Source organism: Dipodomys spectabilis, unplaced genomic scaffold (assembly GCF_019054845.1).
Source record: "Dipodomys spectabilis isolate Male_0828 unplaced genomic scaffold, ASM1905484v1 ptg000323l, whole genome shotgun sequence".
Taxonomy (NCBI): Eukaryota; Metazoa; Chordata; class Mammalia; order Rodentia; family Heteromyidae; genus Dipodomys; species Dipodomys spectabilis.
Genome location: NW_024871000.1, coordinates 531193 through 548248, shown reverse-complemented (window position 1 = coordinate 548248; position 17056 = coordinate 531193).

Below are 17056 nucleotides of genomic sequence, written 5' to 3'. Positions count from 1 at the left end.
CATGTTCTTTGTTGTTGTTGTTCTTAATGTACTGCATGATTTCTTTTTATCCTTTTGTGTTTTCCCCACCTATGTTTTATCCCCTGTAGTCACTGTATTTGATTTTGATACCCTGGTTATTGTAAATATGTTAATCTGAACTAGGGAAGGGAAAGGGAAAAATGGTGAGGCAAAGGACAAAGGGGGAACCTATGCAACAGTGATACACAGAAGACAATATGTTGGAAATAATCTTGGAGGGGCTGTTGGGAGGGAAGAGGGAGAAAAATGGGGGAAGGGAATACAAATTAGAAAAGAAATGAATTCATTACCTTACTTATGTAAGTATAACCCCTCTGTACATTACCTTGACAGTAAAATTTAAATAAAAAGTAAAATAAAGAAGGTATGGGAAGGGGAAACAAAGGAGGAGGCAACAATGCTTAATAAGAAATGTATTCATTATTTTGCCCATGTAATTGTAACCCCTCTGTAAGGTATTTTCACAATAAAAGTAAAATAAAATAAAATACATGAGAGCAGCAATACAGGATATGGGACTGGGAAAAATACTCTACAAAGAGTAGAACAGCTGTGGAGAGCAATAATTTTACTTTAACATAGGAAGTAATTAACTAGCATACAGATTTTCAGCCTCATGTCATTCACTAAAAAGGGAAAACAAAATACACAATCAGCAAACCAGTAGAGATAAAATAGAAAACTAAACAATAAGGAAGAAGAGACGGCTTGGACCAAAATAACAAATGACACAATTAGGAAACAAATAACAAGCTGGTAAGTTTAAAAAAAAAATTACCCATAATTCTATTAATTGTTGTTTACATCACAATTTGTTAGAACTATAATTCAAATCACAGTTTAATACTATATCATTTTAATAATAGGTTACTTATTATTGATTTCTTAATGTTGAATGTTTAATATATAAATTTTATGTTTAGCAGCTATAGAAAAGAAGAAAGTGAATCTAATTTTACTAATATATATCATGAATTGTAAAATTGAGAAGCAGAATTTAAGCAAATAATATATTATTACTTTTTTAATTCTGTGAATTAATGTAATAATTCAAAGTCTATTCTACAATTAGCAATCATGTTAACATCAAATAATAAATTATTGCACATGACTCTTGGTATTAGGTGAAAGGGTTCAGCACTGTGGTAAAATTCACACCACACAATACAAGAGGGAATGATTCTTCTCATCCAGCTTAAATTGTGGAAATTTGATTTCTATATGCATGTTAAATTCCTGTCTAGGTAACATCTATAAAATTACATACAATTATATACACGAGGAGTATTTCAGATGATACCTAAAAGTCATATTCATTAATTAAGTTTTTATTATTTTTCACCAAATAAATATTTATAGAGAGACTGCATTTCTGAGTAGATGATGGTGTATGTGTGCCAGATTATTCATATTGAGGCTTATTTTATATTTCTGACATTGTTTCTACAGCTGGATTTAATTTTCCATAAGAGGTTAAGTGTATTATATCAGATATATGAAGGTAAACAGAATCTTTATTCTATTAATCCTTTGCCACTTGTCTAATCCCAATATAATTATCCATGTGTTTGAAGTAATGAAAATAACAACAGATATAAGCAAGATAAATCATTCTGTAGTACACAAGTATTTTCACCTTTATTTTGATAGTTGGTCCTCTTTTACACTAGAGAATATTCTTGGGAAAATGTGCTCCAGGCTGACCACAACTGCAGAATATTATGGTTTGATCTACCATAAGATAAGGAAGGAAGGGGAACCTTCCTTCCAAAAGTCTGCTCCCAGGGATGTGATCAGTTTTATGCTGGTGACTTGGAAATGAACATTTTTCACAGTCAACCTTGAAAAGTCATCTTGATAGACCATTTCTGTAATTGGTTACAGAGGATTATTGATGGCTTTGCAAAGATGCCAGATTGCCTCATTTTGAGACAATTTAAACAGGAATTTAGTCACCTGTTCTTTGTATCTTTAGGAGAAAACCCCATTGACTCTAGGCCAGGGACTCACAGGGGCCCAGAAAAGCTACTACTTTGAATAGTAATACTAGATCTCTAAAAAAAAAAAAAACAAAACAAAACCGAAAACAAAACAAACGAAAGAACACTCCAGTAAGCATAGCCAGTCAGGGCTGCTATCACAGCCTACATGAAGTCAGGCCAGAAACAGAAGTTGAGAGTCATTTAGCTGATAACTAATATATTTTTTTATGAGACAGACTCAAATGACACTCCAGAGAGAGAGTCAGAAAGACTGATGAAAGGGACTAAAATTGATCAAACGAAGGTTGGAAAGTAGAATTCCTTGTAGAACAAATAAATCATAGAAGGCCTGTGCATGTAAGAACAAGACAGTAGACCAAATTCCGGAAATGCACATTATCTTAGAGGTCAGCCTAATGAATTATCAATGGAAATCTTTGAAATCTTAAATATTTGAACACGTGTGGAAGAAGGACAATTGCTGAAGAGAAAGAAAATGTCATCACTCTGTTGGGAGGTCCAATATCACATTAGGAATTGATAAAGCACAGATTTGTAATAAAAAGAATACAATTATTCCAAGTGAGGGGTTCATTTGTTTTGATGTAACAGTTCTTGATTTAGGTGCTAGCAATTAACATACAATTGATCCAGTCCCACAGCTGAGTTGATACTGACTGCAGTATTCCTACATAAAGGGAAAGAGAAAATTTACAAATGTCTGGTGAAATGAGTTGAGGATGAAGTGTTCTAATAGTGATATCTGAGGTTTAGACACAGGTAAAGAGGTGGATTTTCTTTTCTAAAATTCCCCCACTTTTAGCCTGGTGCCAGTGGCTCACAACTGTAATCCTAGCTACTCAGGAAGCTGAGGTCTGAGGACTGCAGTTCAAAGCCCCCTGGACAGGAAAGTCCCAGAGACTCTTATCTCCATTTAACCACAGGAAAACCAGAAGTTGCACTGTGGCTCAAGAGGTAGAGAACTCACCTTGAGTTGAAGAACTCAGGGACAGTGCCCAAGCTCAGACTTCAAGCCCCTCGATCAACAACAAAAAAAATCTCCCTTTTCTTGAACTGCCTACATCTTTTCCTAACATTCAACAAAGAAGCCATTTTATCACCCACGACATTTAAGTCCTATCCTAGCTACTGCAAATGGAATGATCTGGTTTCTTATGTCAAAAGTTCATATTTTTAAAAACAAATACCAGAAGTGGTAACTTTTTTTCCAGTCCTTGAACACTGGGCCTGGGTCCTGAACATGGTTATGCTGATAGCTTTCATGTGAGCTTGCTTGTTATTTATTGAATTACTGCTGATGAGGGGAATTACTGGGTCTTAAGGGAGATCTATATTTAGTCTTTTCAGGAAACTCCGTACTGCATTCCACGGTGGATGAACAAGTTTAATTTCCCACCAACAGTGTAATAGAGTTCCCAATTGGCTACATCCATGTCAGCATTTGCTATTGTTAGTTTTCTTGATAATGGCCATTCTTACTGGGACGAGGTAGAATCAGTCTTGTTTACTTGTAGATTTGTGGGCACCTTCTAGCTAACATAAATGAATGAATCATGAAACATACATTGCTCTGAGTCTGCGTTCCATTCTCTTTGCTCTTAGTATAATTTTACCAAGCCTTTCATTTTCCTTAAGACTGGTGAAAAGTCATCATTTCTGATGGGCGAATAGAATTTCACTCTGTGTGTGTGTGTATGTGTGTGTGTGTGTGTGTGTGTGTGTGTGTGTGTGTGTGTGTGTGTATGTGTTAGATCATGATAGGCCCATGAATTCATTTCTAAGCCTTCTGTTTCATCTATAATTTACTAATTCCATATTAAATTTGGATTGCTTTCTCTACTTTATTGAAGAATATAGTTGGGATTTTGATGAGTATTGCATTGTCAATTTTTGGGGGGCCGCATTGCAGTTTCATCATGTAAATTCTTCCAACCAGGAGCTTTAAAAGATTTTCCATTTCTTGAGCTGGGAAGGTGGCTCAGTGGTAGAGTGCTTGCCTTGCATGCCTGAGGCCCTGGGTTCGATTCCTCAGCACCACATAAGCAAAAAGAAAAAAGCCGGAAGTGGCACTGTGGCTCAAGTGGTAGAGCGCTAGCCTTGAGCTGAACAGCTGAGGGACAGTGCCCAGGCCCAGAGTTCAGGCCCCACGACCGGACCCAAAAAAAAAAAAAAAAAAAAAAAGATTTTCCATGTCTTTGAGTCTCCTTAATTTCCCTTTTTAGACTTTTAAAGTTTTCACAGTCGAGGTCCTTCACATTTTACTTAATTAATTCCTAGTTTTGTTGTTGTTGTTTTGTTTAGTTTAGATTTGATTTGGTTTTAAAGCTAATACATATGAGGTTGTTTTTCGGATTTCAGCCTGGATCTTCCCATTGTTGGTAACACAGAAAAACTACTGATTCTTGTGGTTTTTATACCCTGCTACATTGCTGAAGGTTAGCATCACCTTTAGTAAATTGAAGGAGGAAGCTATAGGGTCCTTTAAATACAGGATCATTTCATCTGTTAAAAGGGATAGTTTTACATCTTCCCTCTTTGGATCCCCTTTATGTTTTTCTCTTGCTTATTGCTCTTCCTAGAAAGTCCACTGCCTTATTGCAGAGTAGTAGAGAGAATGGACATCCTTGTCTCATTCCTGATTTTAATGTCTTCATGCTTCCACTGTTAGGTAAATGCTAATTATCTGTCATATATATACTCTGTATTATATTGAGGAATGTTCCATGCATTCCTAGCTTCTCAGACAATCATAAAGGGGTATTGGAGCTTGTTAAAACTGTTACTTCATCCATATAGACGATCATGTGTTTCTTGTCCCTGCTTCTGCTGATGATTTGTACTATGATTATTGACAAGAATATTGAATCCAATTGTATCCTAGGATGAATCCTATTTGATCATACAATATTATTTTTTGTTAGTTGCTGAAATTAGTTGGTGAGAATTTTATTAAGAAGTTCTGCATCATCGCTTATCAAAGAGTTGGGTTCATAGTTCTCTTTCTTTAGTGAGTCCCTATGTGATTTAGAGAAGAGTCTAATTCTAGCTTCATAAAATGTGTTTGATAATTCCATTTCCCTTTCTATTCCATTGAAGAGTTATAACTGTGAATTGTAAGTTCTACACAGGCCTTAATTTCACGGTAAATTCATCGAGTTGTAGATTTTTCTGGAATGGGAAGTGGTTTATTGACATTTCCTTTTCATTTCTTCTTATGTGTTACTTCTTGCTTCAGATCCAGTATAGGGAAGCATCAATTTCCCTAGGATTCTTCAGGTGATTGGCAAAAGATTTTCAAAGTACTCTCTTATAACATTCTCAATTTTGCTTATATCTGTTGTGTTGTCACATTTTTGTCTCTAATTTTCTGTATTTGGGTGAGTTCTCCAATTGTTTTGTTTTGTTTTGTTTTTATTATGAAGGTGATATACAGAGAGGTGGGTTACAGTTACATAAGTAATGAGTACATTTTTTTTTTTTTGGTCCGGTCGTGGGACCTGAACTTGGCCTGGGCGCTGTCCCTCAGCTCTTCAGCTCAAGGCTAGTGCTCTACCACTTGAGCCACAGCACCATTTCCGGCTTTTTTCTTTTTGCTTATGTGGTGCTGAGGAGTCGAACCCAGGGCCTCATGCATGGAAGGCAAGCACTCTACCACTGAGCCACCTTCCCAGCCCAAATGAGTACATTTTTAACAGTGTTACCCCTTCCTCATTTTTTTCTGCTTCCCCCAACCCTGACATCTCACTCTCACAAAGATGTAAAGTTTATTTCTAAGTCTAGTGAATATCACTCTTGCTTTGGTTAATCTTTGTCCCACCATTTCTGTGATTTCCCTTCCTTTCCCCAAATCAGATTAACTTATGTATAAGACAAAGGGCACAGAAATCAAAAACAGTGATTACAGTGAATAAGCCAAAGGGGAAAAACTAAATAGAAATAACTAAAAACAGTTCACTATACAATCATCTTGTATCCATTTCTTGGAGCTCATTTCGATAAGCATCATTTTATGGTGATATGCATATTGCTATTGAGCTACTGTGAATGTCCTAGACATATTCTGGTTTTTCCAAATGAGTGAAAACATGTAGCCTCTGATTCTTTGGGTCTGGCTTGTTTGAATTATTATGTTTCCAAATGATTCCATTTCTTACAAATGGGACAATGTCAATCATTCTGATGGAAGCATAGAATTTTGTTGTGAATATATACAACATTTCCTTGATCCATCATTGCTGGGTCATAGGGGAGCTCTAGTGAGGAACCTCTATACTTCTTTACAGAGTATTTGAACAAGTTTACATTTCCACCAATAGTGTAGTAATGTTCCTTTTTGGCCACATCTCCACCAGCCCAGCATCTGTTATTATTAGTTTTCTTCATTATGGTCATTCAACCTGGGGTTAGGTGGAATCTCAATTTTGCTTTGATTTGCATTTCTTTTATGGCCAGAAATGTTGCATATTTCTTCATGTGTCTATTGGTCATTCATATTTCTTCTTCAGAGAGGTCTCTCCTTAAATCTTAAGCTCACTTATATTATGAGGGTTGTTGTTTCTATGAGAATTTGTATTTTTTTGGGGGGGGTTAATTTTGGGGCTCTAAGAATATTTGAGATATGAGGCCATTGTATGTTGCAGAGCAACTAAAGGCCTTCTCCCAATCTGTGGATTTTTTACTTATCTTTCTGCCTATATAAGGTCTCTTTTTAGTCAGATTTGGTAAGGTTCTGTCAAGTCTGTTAATTTATTGAAAGAAGCAAATCGGTTTTGTTGATCTTTCTATGTTTTATTTTGTCGTTAGTTATTTCTGATTTAACTTTTTTATTTGTTTCAGCCTACTTAGGTTGGACTTGTTCCTCTCTTCAAGGAGCTTTAGGTACATAATAAAAATACTGATTTGAGATTTCCCCAATTGCTTGATGTAGGCATTCAAAGCTATAAATTTTCCTGAAGTACTGCATTTAATATGTCCCAGAGGAGCTGGTCTGTTGTGTCTTCATTTTTCTTAAATTCCAGAAACTTTCAGATTTCCATTCTAATCTCTTCAGTGTCCCACTGGTCATTCAGCAATGTGTTGTTCAGTCTTCATAGGTTTGACAATTTTTTTTTTGCTTTAGCTGTTTAATTGTAAGTTTATTCTGCTGTGGTCTGACAAGCTATGGGAATTCAATTAATATTTCTTTCGATTTGGACAGAATTTCTGTGTGACATAGGATGGGTTCTGTTTTGGAGAATCTTCCATGACCTGCTGCAAATAATGTATATACTGACACAGAATGTATATTCTGTAGATGTCTGTAAGGGCAAGGTGGTCAATGCAGTTATTTAGGTCTTCAGTTTCTTGGTTGAATTTTTCCTGGATAACCAATCCATGCATGACAATGATGGGTTGAGATGTGTTTTTAGGTTATGTAGTATTTGGTTGATGATTTGGGGTGGTCCAAGATTCACGGCATTGATATTTACACTTGTTGTATCCTAATGGAGAGCTGCCTTTATCAATATGTAATGTCTCTTCCTACTAATTTTAATTTGAATTCTACATTATTTTATGTTAGTAATTCTACTGTGGCCTGTTTATGGTATCCATTTGCTTGAAAAATTTCCTTCCAGCCTTTCAGTTTGAGTATGTGTTTGTTTTTGTCAATGAAATGTATCTCTAGTGGACACTGGATGGATGCGTCTTGTTTTTTTATAATACTATCTAATCTGTGTTTTCTAATTGGAAATTTAAGTCCATTGATATTGAGAGTTAAGGCTGGGAAATATCTATAATTCCTGTTGTTAGCAGCTGTGCCACATCTATTCTCAATATATTTACTTTGTTCAGTATAATTTGTGGAGGGGAAGGGGAAAAAACAAATTGTTTAAATAGGGATACAGATGGACCCATTGCAACAATGAGATGCACAAGTCATTATGTTGAAAACGAAGTTTAAAACTTTGGTATGGGGGGGTGGGAGCGGGGAGGGTTGGGTGGGCATGGTGGTGGGAGGATGGGAAGGGATGGAAAGGGAAAACAAAGGAGGAGGCTACAATGCTTGATAGCAAATGTACTCATTATCTTGTCCATGTAATTGTAACCCCTCTGTACAGTATTTTCACAATAAAAAATATATATATATTTACTTTGTTCTCTGGTAGAGAGTATTTTATATAACCAGTTCCTGTTCTTCTTGGCCTTCTCTATATAGGATATATTTGATTAATTTCTGTCTTGTTGATTTGGTGGAGATAAGTTGTTTCAAGTTTTCTTTGTCATGAAATATTTTTATATATCCTTTAAATGTAAAGGAGAGTTTGGCTTAGGACAATATTCATGATCGGTAGTTGTTTGCCTTTAATGTTTGCCATATATCATGCCAGGTTCTCCTTTTTACCATATCAGCTAAGAAATCATTATTTATTATGACTGTATATCCTTTATAAATAATCAGTTTTTTCTCCTGACAGCTTTAAGAATCCTTTCCTTGATCTCTAATGATCCTCTAATGGATTATGATGTGGTGGTGGGTTGTTCTGTTCTGGTATTTTCTGTTTGGTGTTCTAAAGGCTTCTCTTCTCTGAATGAGCCTTTCTTTTTGGATGTTTGGCATGTTCTCTGCTAGAATTCTGTAATATGTTTCCCATCCATTTTGTTTCCTGCTCTTCTTCTTGATACCTATCTCCCCCAAGTTTGATCTTCTAACTGAATCTTGAACTTCCAGCAAGATCGTTACTTATTTCTTGGATTTGATCTAAATGATTAGCTCCTCTTTTCTATGAGACCTAGTTTGTCTTTGATGCCTAGCATTATCTTCTATGTCATCTATTCGCTGTACAGACTTTCTACTTTGTGTTTTATTTCTCTATCTTCTAATTGGTCATTTTTTTAGAGCTTCTATCTATACTAAAGCTTTGTTTTAGGTCTTGTGTGGACTTTCTTTACATCTTTTCTTTGGTTAGGGGAGTTGTTGGAGGGTTTTTTTTTTTTTTAGCTGTGTCTTCTCTCATACCTTTTAACTACTTAACTATTTTTTCCTTGGACTCCTTTGCCTTCTCAGAATTATTTTTTTATCTTTCTGTTCGTAGTCTCCATGAATTATTTTGCTAATCTTTGATTGGTCTCATCTTTTTCACAAATTTCCTTGTAGAGGTTTTGTATCTTTTCATTAATGACATTTTTCCACAGTATTTGTAATGTATTTTGAATTACCTCTTCTAGCTCCTTAATTGTCTGTTCTAATGTCTGGTCAGTTCTTGTGTGAATTATACTACCGTGGCATCAGTTTTCTTGTATTTTTCTGATTTGTTCTGTCCATTTGGTGAATTTCTTGGCTTTCATTTTTGGGATCTATGATCTTAATAGGTGACTCTCTATGTTCTTGGTTGATTTGCAGGTGTTGGTTTGGTCTTCTGTTGTGATTTGTTTTTCTAGAATTAGGTTTTTGTCTAGACGATTAAGTGTAGGATTAGAGATCATTTGTGGTGAGATATTGTCATGTTAATACTTGTGGTTCCAATGACAGTTCGAACTGTCCAGTGGTAAGGTCAATAGTGTTTGTGTTTGGATGTGGCTGCCTCTGTTCCTGCTTTTTTCCCATGTGTCCCCTTTGTTTCCACAATGCAGCTGTGCTTTTGAATATGTTGGCCAACACAGTCACAACAGTCACTTGCCTGGCTGGGTAATTTTTCATAGATTTCTGTTTTCTTGTGAAGACAGTATAAAATCTTCTTTTGAATTATATATTTATATATAATTATACCTGACTTGGTTTGACCTGCTAGAAGTGGAATACCTGCTAGGACTCTAAATCTCTGTTTCATTAGCTGGAGCCAGGGTAATTTTCTGTTCTTATTCAGCCATTGTTTTTCCACTTCCACAGGTTTATTTTTGATATTGTGGATTTTTTCACATAATTTAGGATTTGTGATGGTTGTATCCCTTTATTTTATTTTTTTCTGTTTGTGTTACTTTGAAATAGTGATTTCAGGCTTCTATGAAGAGACACTAATAATATGAAATGTATGTTATTACATTGAAAGAAAGAGACCAGACATTTTAACCTTTTGCTACCAGTAAATTAATATTAAGCAAAACTAATGAAAATAATTACTTATTCACTCTTTAGAGGATGAGTATAGTACTCTTGGATAACTTGGAGAAAAAGATTTTAGACTCATTACAACTGATGCCTTAGATTGAAATTACAGGCTAAACATTCTTTTTCAGAAGACAAAAGCTTCAGTTCTTTCATATTAGTATTATAAAATCATAGCACCTGCATGTTGATTTGTTTTCATCTGCAATTTTCAATTCCATTCTTCATCCATTAGGTATCTAGTGCTTTGAATTACCAATTTCTTAAAATACCTATATTTCTTATATTGTGATGTAAATCTCAATAATATAAATATGAATTTATCTCTCAGTCTCATTTTGAGCTACATTCATATGAAATTTATGCAATCTAAAGCAAGAAACCTGACTATTTTACTCTTTTCTATGTTTTAATCAATATATCCATTCTCTTTAGAAATATGTTCTCATCTTTTACTAGAAACATTTTTCTCATCTTTCTCATGTTTCTCATCATATTGCTCCAGTGAACATCGTGTATTTTCTGTACTTTAATTGAAATAAATATAAAGTTTTGAATATGAAGACACCTCCCCCCATTATCACTTTAAAGTAAAACTTTGGGGACTATTTTACGTATAAAAATAAAGAAGTTCAATGTAAATGTTTATACATGAATGATCTAATGATTAAGACATTTAGACCCAAGAACTCCCATACCACATCAAGTCTCAATTTACTTAAAGGCACCAAAATATTAGTGCTCATGAATATCACTCATTGTTAAAAAATAACTAGTCAAAACAAAGTTTATATTATATTTGAAATTTTAAAAATGAAAATTATACCCAGATTTGCTATCAATATAAGGTTTCCAGAGATACATTTTTTTTCACAAACAGAGAAACAAAAAATAAAGGTTTGTCACATAGAATGAAAGATATAAAATCAGACTGTCTTTCCTTAAGATGATAAGTACATGCAAATCTGATTTATTCAAAGATACGATAAACATTCATAAGAGGATATGTGATCAGAAGTGATAGGTAAGCAAAAAAACTGGAAAACTGTATATGTAAATTTTGCTTTCAATGTAGGATTACAAATTTTCAATTCATGAGCCTATTGAACAAGATTTTGTATCTGTAATACAGACCCTGTATTCTACATTTTAGACAAACTCCGATTCTCTTACCTCAAATCCTGATCAATATTCTTCTACTTTCATGATGTCAATTGCTACTAAAATAACAAGGTGAGTGCCTTTTTCGTTTCTAGACCCAATAAATTTTAGTATTTTGGAAAAGTAGTATAAATTCATGGAGTTTGCTTTGACTGTCAAGTTTGAGGATACTGCATTCAGGGTATTGTGAATTGGCCTGAAGCAGCCAGGAACATATTATGAATATACAGACACACATTATAGTAAGATATAGGAACTTGATCTCAGAGAAAGATAAAGGTCCAGGCAAGATCTTGAAGCCGAGATAAAACAATGGAGCAATCATCTATCAACTATTATTACAAATGGAACTGATCTCTGATGTGTCTGGTGGCAGCTCTTTGTGTGTGTGTGCGTGTGTGTGTGTGTGTGTGTGTGTGTGTGTGCGTGTAGAGAGAGAGAGCGAGAATTTTAATGTATCTTCTGTATTTATAGTCCATAGAGCATTACTTATTATGGAGAAGGTGCTCATATCAGAGCTCTGTTTTCACTGTCATCACTTCTAACTGCTAAAAGCATTTGCTTAATCTCTAATTAAAAAGGGAAAAATAAACTAACATCTTACATGATTGTTTTGACAATTAATTGTTATATTAAAGGCCAAAGGGAGGAATTGGAGGTTAATACAATCATTTCCCTCTCTTCTGATTATTACACAGCAATAGCTGTGATTTTCAGGAGTCTCTTGCAATGTACTCAGGGCTGAATTACTAATATGCTTAATACTATGAAACATATGATACAGAACTAGATCAGCCAGCAAGCACAAAGAACTAGTGATAAGATCAAACTTTTGAGCAGAGTTGCCACATCATTTAGGAATGCAATTCCTTCACATGAACTTCAAATTTTGTGGCTTTCCTTGTGTGATTAAAAGGTAAGAAAGTAGAAACAAGAATTCCCGTTCAGCCTAGTAGAAAGTACTCATTATACCATCCTCCTGTTGCAAATTTCCATTCCATAAAGACTCTTCATTAGAGTACTTTCATTTAATACACTTCAGCACATCATCCTTCCCTATTGGAGACAGGACAAAAGATAATTTTGTTTGAATATTATCTTACATAAATTAGTGTGTATAGGCTTGATTTGTATAATTACAGATGTTTGTAATAAATGTATGTAGGGATCATGTCACAACTAAAAAATAAAAATAAAATCACATAACAACTAGAAGTCACAGCATTTTGTGCATAAATACATACATTAGATTAGTTGCAGAATTTCTATTTTGAGAATAACTTTATATTAAAGTATAATGCACTTTACTAAGGATTGAAACATTTTATTGAAAAAATATATATATTTTGAGGGGGTGGGTCCGGTCGTAGGGCCTAAACTCTGGGCCTGGGTGCTGTCCCTCAGCTCTTCAGCTCAAGGCTATCGCTCTACCACTTGAGCCACAGCAACCCTTCCAGCTTTTTCTTTCTGCTTATGTGGTGCTGAGGAATCAAACCCAGGGCCTCATGCATGCGAGGCAAGCGCTCTACCACTGAGCCACCTTCCCAGCTCCTGAAAAATATATTTCTTATAGCTACTTTTGCTTCATAATTTTAAGAAGAAAAATGATCCCAAAGTAATTATTTTTTATTGTTTTCCTGTTTCCATGTGATTAATTTTCAAATTAGAAATCCAGATATATGATTTAATTTAACCCAAAATATTTATTGAGTATAAAGTCCTTCTACTCTCTATATTCTTCACACTAAGATCATCAAATATGAGTCTGAAATAATTAGTGTCTTTTTTACTTATGTTAATATTATTTACAATGTGAGTGAAATGTTTAAAAAGTAGTATTTATTTTAGCTTAATTGCTCTGAAGAGACAATAAATTATATTATCAAAGGCTAAAAATGATTAGATTTAAAATTTAGAATTTAGGAAATCGTTTTGACCACTCTCGTTACTGCAGCTTTCACTACAATGTCATGAGACAATTTATATTGATAAAGCAAAAATCCGAGGTTAGACATTTATGAATAAAAAATCATGTCATTCTGAACATGTAAAGCTACATTTCAAACAAAGAAAATTTAGCTTTTAAATACCTGAATATGCTACTACATTTAATTGCAGGGTAAGTACTTGTTCTGAAAGGAGATAAAATTACATTTATTTTGAAATGTAAACCTAAGCATTCATTTGAATAAAAGACAATGTTTAAAATATTACTCATTCAAGAAAGAAGATGTACCTTTAGTTGTTTTTCATGCCAATTATGTTCTCTAAGCTTACTACAAATACTAGATTAGTAAACCTAATTCTTTGCTTTCTGGGAAATAGAAATTCAGTTTCCTAAAACTCATGACTATAACTTTTTCTCAAACAATTGCTAAATAATTGCTTTATATTTTATGTCATGGAATCTTATTTGACATATTTTTATTCATTAAGTTAAATAATTGGCCAATAACAACATAAATTATGCATGAACAAAGTTTATCTAACACAAGTATTTCTTTCACAAGACATATCATGGGTCTCTTAAAGAACACTAGAAGGCAGTGTCTTATTTATTAATTTTTAATTATTTTCTTAATGGTTATTAATTGTCAGAAGCGGCAATTCTATAATATATTTAAAGCATTTGATTATACTCCCTATGTTTCCTTTTCTTTACTCCTTTCTCCAAAGATCTTCTGTTTTTCACATAAAATTGCATCTTTGCATATGTGCACATAAACTAATTTGGAAGATTTAAGCTAAACTGCAACTTAATTCAAGATGTACAGTGGATTAATAGGATGAATAAAACTTGAATAATTTTCGTTAACTTCTGAATTGAGTTATCATTATTATTATGGTTAGGGTTAGGATCCCAGACAGAATTAGAATTAGAATTAGAGAAATAGAAAATTTAGGTTCAACACAGGATGACCCATTGCAACAATGATACTCAAAAGACACTATTGAAAATGAAGTTTACACCCTGGGGAGGGAGGAGTAAGGGAAGTGGGGAGGAATGGGATAGTGGGAGAACAAGACAGAATGGGGTAACAATGCTCAACAAGAAATGTACTCCTTTTGTTACATATGTACTTAATTGCTCTTTAAAGCATCTTTACAACAAAATAAAATTGCTAAGATATAATGAAAAATAAAACCTGGTAGGAAGTAGAAAAACACTTAAAAATTTAGGTTCAAAATGCAAGTAAAATTTAGAACTACACGCTGAGCAAGAGTTAGGATAAATGTGAAAAAAGAGGCTTGCTATTCACATGATGATTCAGTTATATGTAGGCTTAGGATTAGGCAAGGTGTTTCAGTTAGAGCTGGGGTTAGGATGACAAAAAGATGTAAGATATTGTGTAAAACTGCCACATATTTTAAGAAGAATGAATGGCATCAAAGTTAGAATGAATGAAAACCAGTGTTTATGTTACTTTAAACATTCAGATATAATTTGGTTTAAAGTGTGAGATACTTTTTTGTTCTAGTTAGGGTTAGGGAAGAATAAGCTTTCGGGTAAATTTTAGTATTCCACTAAGAAGTGGAAGCAAAAAAATGTGTGATTGAATAGAATCTAGACAATTTTCCTTACATTAACCATTTGGTATTAAATCAGACTGTGATTAGGATTAGGTTTCTGGTTAACTGGGGTAGAGGATAGAGTACAGAAATGGGTTAAATTAGTGGCTTGTGCCTATTATCCTAGCTACTGAGGAAGATGGTTTCTGAGGATCCCAGTTCAAAGCTAACCCGGGCAGGAAAGTCTGTGAGACTTTTATCTCCAATTAACCACCAGAAAACCCAAAAGTGGTTCTGTGGCTCAAGTGGTAAAGTGCACACCTTGAACTCAGGGATCATGCCCAGGCCCAGAGTTCAAGCCCCATGACCGACAGAAAAAAAAAAAAGAAATGTGTTAAATGATAAGTAAAGTTGAACTTATTTTAGGTTCTAGGAATTCAGGAAATGCCGGGATAATGGAAGTACAATGTATTTCATAATATTTGGATTTGAGATCAATGGGTATAATGATTCCTCTTATGGAACAAGATACATTCAAAATTAAGAGTGAGAAAATCTGTAGGGTTTACAGAAAACCTGCAATTTATTTCAAGAATTAAAAGTGGAATTTCAGTTAGGATTGCAGAAAATGAGCATTTTTCATAAATTTTAGAATTGGGATACTGTTAGTGTCAAGGTTATGGTTAGGATGCCAGCCATGGTTAGGGTTAGAGTGAAGGAGAAAAAAATGAGGCTCAAATTGAAGGTAAATTTAGAATAAGCCTGGTAAGAATTAGAATGAATGTGAACTAGAGTATTGTATTAATATTAGAATCTACTTACAATTAGACTTATGGTCATTGTCAATGTTCGCGTTAAGATTAAATTAGGGTTAGAAAATGACTAAGATATTCCAAAAAAAAGAAACCTATTTTTGGAAGGCTTATTTGAATCAAGTTAGGATGAGTGAAAACTAGTGTAGTTGTGTTAGTGTTAGTATTGTCATATAATTAGGATTAAGATTAGGGTCAGTATTTTGTTCTGATTATGATTACTTTTATGAATAAGAAAGTTTTTAGTATAAAATCGAGTTTTCACTTACAAGTAGAAGCAAAAATGTGAGATTGAATAGTAACTAGAGCATTATCTTTATATTTATTTCTCAGTGATCATTCTCATAGTAATTAATGAGAGTTTTCCAGACGGTTTAGGTTGAGAGTTAGCATTAAGTAATAGACTAGATGGTAAGTAAATCTGAAACTGTTTTAGGGTACAGGGTTTCTGAAAAAGGTGGGATGAATGGAAACTACAGTATTTTTCCTGATAAAGAGAATTTGAGGACAAGTAATCTAATGGTTCATGTTAGGGAACAAGATAACTTCAGAAATAGAGTCAGAAAATTTGTGGGAATGAGGGCAAACTGAAACTAATTTCCAGAGTGCAAACTGGAGTGTTCACTAGAATGATTTAAAACTAGAGTCTTTTTCTTGAACATTAGAATTGACTATCAGAGTGAAAGGTTTCAGTTCCAGCTGGGGTTAGTGTAGAGAAATGGAAAGTTAAGTGTCCAACTGAAAGTAAATCTTCGAATAACAATTCGAGTTAGAATTAGGATGAATGTAAAATAAGGAACTGCTAACAATATTAAGATTAGAGTATGATTAGTTATATTAGTATATATTAGTATATATTAGTTATATTTCAGTTATATTAGTCTATTAGTTATATTTCAGTTAGGGTTAGGGTTACAATAATGGCAAGATAATGAGTAAAATTACAAACTATTTTAAGAAAGATGAGTTGAATCAAAGTTAGGATGAATAAAAACTAATGTATTTGTGTGGCTTTTAGAATCCAAAGCCCATTAGTTCCCGAGTTAGTGTTACTTTTCTAATTCAGGTTAGGCTTACTGTTAGGGTAGGGTAAGCTTTAAGGTAAAACTGAATTTTCTGCTAACACTTTCAAGTAAAATAAGTTTGAAATTTAACAAAAACTACAGAGTTTCTCTAAGTTTCCTATGCAGGGTTCAATGGGGTTAAATTTAGAGTTAGGTTTCTAGTAAGGTTTAGATATATAGTAAGGGTTAGGAATAGAGTAGATTTTAAGTAAACCTGTGACTTCTTTTTGGAGATACAGAAGTTCTGTAAAAGTTAAAATCAATGGAAACTATAGTATTTTTCATGATATGAGGATTTGAGGTTAATGTCTCATAATAGAGAACAAGATAGATTTCAGAGTCCAAATCAGGGACTCTGACTACATATCATTGCAAAGATAATGGGTATCTGTAAGGATGTAT